Raw genomic sequence first — 6,724 nt, forward strand, 5'->3', positions numbered from 1 at the left:
CTCCCCTGGCTTCAGAGCTCTACAGAAGAAAAGCTTAACACTGTGCTCCACTGAAGCCAAAGGACTGTAGTCATCCGACCATGTGTGGCTGTTAAGAGACTGTGCGGTTGACTTCACTGTCTGTGGATCGTGCAAGCAACCGTCTTCAATCCACGACTGTAGACCCTTGAACTGTCCTGGAAGCCCTGGTATCAAGCTTAAAAGTGGAAACATACACAGCAGTTACCTTCAGTTAGGTGAGAGGAATGCCACTACGGCTGTCTATGGGACTGTAAGATGCCTGCGATGAAGTGAGCTACTGCAGAGGATCAGGAGATGAGACAGGTTTGTGCTCAATGCACCAGGCTGCATTAACCAAATGCCACAGTGCTGGGCCAGTGCATGTGACAGGCACAGCCTTCACGATAACACGTAAGTGGCAGTGTAAGGTCACAACTGTTCTGTTTGTGTAATGTAAAAGGTTTGCGTAAAATGCTGTAAACCCTATATTAAATTAAAATCAGGATGGTCTTGTAGATTTGTTTTTTTTTTTTTTTTCTGGGCCAATTATTAAAGCCTTGAAACAGGGCAGAAAAACCTGGAAGCACTTGGCTCTCTTCAGTATCCTGTTATGTATATTGAAGTAAACAGACATATAAATTATCTTACATCCCTCCATTTTTAGTGCCCCTCTCCAAAAGCATTAATCTCACATGATTAATGAGGAATTTTTACTGACTGTTGTTTCATCTTTTGTAGCAAGTTGGTAGACTTAGGTCTGTGGATAAGGCACAATCTGTGGAGTCATCTTGCTGTCAGGTGCTTCTACCCTCCAGCGAGCTGCAAAAAAGGTATCTGCTGACTCACCCTGGCTTGATTTAAACACCCAGCCTCACATACAAGAGCTTGGAAAACCAAAACTGAGAGAAAGGATTATGGCAGAGCTGCTGACAGATGCACTAGACACTGGAGAGAAAGCTTGGACTGAGATCTGTAACTGGTATTAAAATGTCTGTGTCTTCTGCCCTTGGGTGGGTATTAATGGAAACTGCTCTCACATAGTGAGATGCCAGACATTCACAGCCTAATCTGAGAGATAATACTTGGTTCATCAATGACTTTTTCTGGAGTGGGAAGAAGAACTTTGATGGTTGCTAAGAAGAGTCTTGGTACAAGACTGCTAATGTGCTTCTTAATTAATTTGTTCTATCTCAGGAGACCTATTAGGTACTAATGGATGTGGTGCAGTGTCCCGTATAGAAATGGCCCTGTGAAATCACAGAGAGGAGTAAAAATTCCTTGCCATATTTGTATGGTAGAAACTGTGTAATTAGAGGGAGCTAAAGTTGGTCCAACAACCACCACCACCTAAAAACACTTAAACTTGGCTTAAAATCTAGAAAAAGAAGCTTAAGTTATGTATTGTATGTGGCAAAGATTTGCTTATTTGCACACATAAAATGAATCAGTGGTTTCCTGGAACAGCAGACAGGAAATGTAAACATTAGTACAAAGAGGTCAAAGAAAGTATCATAAATATAATTAGGCACTCATTAAAGTATTTGAAAAGATTGGTGGCAACAAGACCAAATTGAACAATTCACAGATTTTCCTACCAGTACCTGACCAGACTGAGTGACAGAGGAACTTGTTCTCTTTAGTGGAACAATATTCACATTTGACATTAATGTGAATATTCACATTAGAAGGGCTGAAAGGCATACTCTGAGCAAAAGGCAGGAAACAAATTTGCTGCTGCCAAGTCTGTCCTTCAGCCAAGGATGCAACTAAAAGCAGAAACACCACACTTCTACCTTGCCATCTCTGAATAAATTCGTATGTGGGAAGAAAGAAGCTTAGGTGGGAAGTAAAAATCTCCATGTTGTACAGACTAATGCGAGGTATGTGTTCCAGAAAATTAAATATTAAAAAAATACAAGATTGTGCTATGGGGATTTTAATTTTCATAATGGTTAGAAAAATCCCATTCCAGACTAGCTTCCCTGAGCGTGTGTACGCATACATGCAATTTTTAAATTAAAAACTAAAATACAATAAAATACTGTTGAGTCAGTCCTCTCCCTTTTCCTTGCTGAGAGATGCTGACTAAGACTTTTAATGCAGACCATTGCTGTTGCATTCCCTTCTCCTCCTTGCCAGGTCACTCTCACTAAACAACTGCAGTGGAATTCACTTAAGTGCCACCTTGATGAACTGCCAGGGAAGCGGTATTGTGCTGTGCATTCCAGTGATGGCACAGATCAATTGGCACACCTTCACCCAAAAAGTCCTCTTAAACCAGGGGTGCTGGGAAGGAGGGTCAAGAACTACTGGTACAGTACAGCAGCAGCCCCCTGGCACAGGGCTGCCCAGCGTCCATCTGTCTAGTGCCCAAAGTTAATTTGCAGATGCTTCTGTTCAGTCCTGCTCTTGTGTCCTGACTGTCGTCCCTCTCCTCGCCCCACTTTAGGGGAACGTCCAGGATGGTGCCGGCCGGCTGCCAGGCCTCTGCAACCTCAGGACTCTGGCCGGTGATGTGGTATGGTTACGAGCATGCCGGATCCTGCTACAGGACAGGAGATGGCTGCATCCCTGGGGGAGCGGTGCAGGCGATCCCTGTGCACTAGGGCTTGGTCCCCAGCAGTGCTGGGTGTGTGCAGGAGTGCTCCTGTGGGCATGGCTGGGGTAAGCCCTTGATCCCTTTCTTCTACAGGAAATACTGAAGGAAAGGCTGGGCCTGTACCTAGACCCGGAAGAGGTCAACAACATGGTGCACTGGGATGTGCTGGAGGATTGCCTGGTGGGCAGCAAGGGAGAACGAGGCAGAGATGAAGGAAGACCTGGAAAAGGAGGAGGAGGAGAAGAAGGAGACCAGTCTGTCACCACCAAGTCTCCCACTTTAGATGTGGACACCCCCCATGGGGCAAGCTCAGTGCTGGAACCCAGAGAGAGCTCAGTGGGGCTGAAGGATCCAGGGACAGCTCTACCGGTCCCTAAGCAGCAGGCAGGCATTCCCTCAGATGAGAGGAGGGATGTTAGAACCAGAGTGATGGTGCAGACGGTGCCTCAGGTTGTGCAGACCGCCAGCCTGGGGACACAGCCAAGAGAGCCAGAGTCCACAGGCACCCAGACCACCAGCCTGGGGACACAGCCAAGAGAGCCAGAGTCCACAGGCACCCAGACCACCAGCCTGGAGACACAGCCAGGATAGCCAGAGTCCACAGGCACCCAGACCACCAGCCTGGAGACACAGCCAGGAGAGCCAGAGTCCACAGGCACCCAGACCACCAGCCTGGGGACACAGCCTGAGTCCACCGTCACTCAGAGCAGCACCTTGGGGGAGCGGCTCAGCACACAGCTTGACCGGGATGGCCCCCTGGCAGCAGGGGCTCTCTTGCCAACAGCCGAGGGATTCGAGATCCCACTTGATGCTGATCCCAGGGCCATGTCCCACGTGCAAGAGCTGGCCTTGCCCTCGGGCTCCAGCAGGGTCTACCACAACGCCTACAAGTGCTACATGGAGACGGTGGAGGCTCTCAAGCAGATTGGGCAGCTCAGACACCTCTATGCTGCCCTGAAGGAGCAGGTGGCCCAGCTGGAAGCCACCAGGTTGGAGCGGACTGAAGTGGAGAAGCTGCGCCTGCTCCTCCAGGAGGGAGGTGGGAGCTCTGGGAGGCTTGTGGGGGGTGTCTGAAATGCTGGCTCTGGAGCTGGTTGTGCTCAGAGCGTGGCCCGTAGGGTGAGACCCCTTTGCTGACAGTGTGTCCCCTTGTACCATGCTCTTGTAGGCCAGGAGAGCGCTGCCAACATGCTGGGTGACCTCCAGGCCCAGGTGTCATCCCTGCAGGGCTTGTCCAGGGAGCTGCAGGGCATGGCCAAGGACCTGCAGAGAGAGAAGGGGAAGGTAAAGAGTCCCCGAGGGAGATGCAGGGATGCTGGGAGAGCTGGGCACGGAGGAGGCAGCTGAAGAGCCCCTGTGCTGGGATGCCACAGGGGCCATGCCCTGACTCTGCCCCCACTGCCGTTCCCAGATCAGGAAGCTGGAGAGTGCCCTTGGCAAACTGGAGGCAGCCAGAGCCAGCTGGCAAATGGATCTGAGCAACTGACGCAGCCTGCCATTGGGGTAAGAGGACAGGAGAGGGTTTTGTTCCCTGTGGGGCTGCAAGAGAGCCCAGGAGGGCTGGGAGCATCCCATTCTCAGGGGGGTGAGGGATGCCCCCTGAGCAGCTAAGCTTGCGAAGGCTGAGCCTGCCTGTGCCCCCGTGTTGCTGTCCAGGTCCACAGTGCAGGAGGTGAAGCAGGACGTGAAGGATCTGTCAGAGCAGCAGCAAATAAGCAAGGCTGCCCTGGATCAGTTGGTGAGCCAGCTGGCCAAGAAGGAGCAGGAGCAGGTGCAGGTGAGGTGTGGGGGGAGCTCCCACCACCCACTGGCTCTTTGAGGTAGCCCTGGTAGGATTCCCAGCCACATCACACGGCTGGCTGGGGCCACGGAACCTCCATGGCACCTGGGATTGTTGGCTGCATCTGTCCCGTCTCAGAGGTGATTCCTCTTCCCCTTCTGCCGCTGGAAGAGATGAGAGTGATGGAGGGCACGGGGCAGAAGGAGGCAGTATGCCCCATGTGCAGCAGTGACAGCGGCACACGTTTGGGGGAGCTTGTGTGGAGCCATGAGAAGCTGCAAGGGGCTGGTGGACTCCCTCATGTCGAGGAAGAAGATGGGCAAGCTGGTGAGGCAGCTGCCAGGGAAGAGCCAGGCAGGGAGACGGCAGCACTGGGGCACTTGGGAGTGGCTGCCAGAACCATGCCCGGCTCTTTGTGCTTCGGTGTTATGTGGGGAGTTCCTTGCTCCCCCCATATTGTCTTGTAAAGTCTGCAGCATAGATTCAAGCCGTGCTGCAAATGTCCTGCTGGCACTGAGAGCCTATGGCCACTGGCCCAGTAAGCCAGGTCTCTCCCCGTGGGGCAGCCTGCCCACCTTGCGTGGCACTACATTGTGATTTTCCTCCCTGGAGCAGGACCAGGAGGTGCTGAAGCGCATCCAGGCTGCCATTCTGCAGATGCAAGGAGAGCATGAAAGGCTCAAGTCTGTCACGGGGAGTCTCCTGGATGACAGTTGCCGGCATCAGAAAAAGATCGAGGTAGATGGCTGAAACCCCCCTGGGCTTAGAGCATCCTCCAGGCAGAGCCCAGGCTGGGGACCATAGGCGATTTGCCCTGTGGAGATTAAAAGCACCTTTCCCAGAGGATTCTGTGTGTGGGGAGAAGCAGGGGTGCTCCTGCCACAATGTCATAGGATGCTTTCTGTGTTGGCAGGGTCTGTTCCAGTGCATGGAGAGGCTGGAGAAAGAAAAGGCAGACAAGAAGGACGTGGAGCTGGGAATGGGTGAGGTAAAAGCTCAAGGGGCCTAAGCACCAGCCAAGGGGGTCCCGGGCAGGGTGACCAATGCCCCATATCCCCTGGGAGCAGAGCTGGCCTGGGGGAGGGAGGATTTCTAGCCCAGCTGCAGGTCCCTCTGTCTCCCCCCAGTGTCCCTTGGGCTGGTGGGACCGACCCCATGGGGGTGATGGGGCGAGTGGGAGCACACAGCCGTGGGAAGAGCACAGTGGTCCTGCAGGACTGCTTTTGCCTCTGCCCCTGCAATGAGCTGACCCTGGCCCTTGCACCTCCATCCTCTCATCACCGTTCTCCTGCCTTTCCCTGTTATAGAAAGCAGACAAAGGCGCCTTGGAAAGCAAAGTGAGCCGTGCCCAATTTGAGGCGAGCCTGGAGCTGCTGAAGGAGAGAAACCAGAAGGTGCTGAGCCGGGTGACAGGCCAGGAGCAGGGGCTGCACGAGGTCCAGCAGCAGCTGCAGGAGATGGCCTCCAAGGTGAGGGGCGGCTCATGGCTGCTGTGCAAATATGGCACCTTCGGGGCTTGGTGGCCCAAGGCAGCATCCTCCTGAGGATTGTTGCTCCTGGCTGTGCCCTGGGGCCGCGGGCTGAGGGAATGTGTCTGTCTGCAGCTGGATCGCCTGGAGCTGGGGCCATCCCAGCAAGAGTGGAAGAGAATCCTCCAGCAGCTCAAGGAAATGGCACCAGCCCTGGAAGCTGACGATGCAGCTGGGATTAGGAAGTGAGTGCACCAGGACCAGCACTCGCCTTGTGCCCACTTTGTCCTTGCCTGCATCCCCTGTTCCCACGGTGCTCTGGGTGCCTGTGGCAATGGTTCCCACCATTGGAGGTTCTCGGGCGCTCCCCTCTGCGGATTCTCCTGTGCCTCGGATGAGGTGGAGCTTTCTTCCAGGAGGGAGCCCACAACCAACCACTCTCCCTCATCCTATCCCCTTCCTTCTGTCCCCAGCCAGCATGTTGGGAGCTTGGTGGTGTTGGGGGGATAAACCAGGCTCAAAAGCAGGTTTCCCAACTCACCCATCCCTTTCTCCCCTCCCCAGGCAGCTGATGGTGGATTTCCAGTGCCTGTCTTGTGACAGACAACTCAGCATGCGGGTGCCTGGCTCGTGAGTACCAGCCAGCCCAGGCGCATCAGGAGCCTGGCATGGGTGGGATGGGGGGAGATTGGTACTGGTGATGCTGCAGACCAGGCATGGGGTTCCCGGTGTCTGCCTGCGAGGGTGCGATCGTGCCCAGCACCCTCCACAGGCCTGCCCGTCAGCGGGAGGATTAGGACCCCTCCTGGAGGGCAGCGGGCAGGGATGGCGTGAGGCACAAGCCTGTGGGGTCTGGGGTGCTGCCACGAACCAGGG

The sequence above is a fragment of the Melopsittacus undulatus genome, unplaced genomic scaffold (assembly GCF_012275295.1).
Source record: "Melopsittacus undulatus isolate bMelUnd1 unplaced genomic scaffold, bMelUnd1.mat.Z mat_scaffold_154_arrow_ctg1, whole genome shotgun sequence".
Classification (NCBI taxonomy): Eukaryota; Metazoa; Chordata; class Aves; order Psittaciformes; family Psittaculidae; genus Melopsittacus; species Melopsittacus undulatus.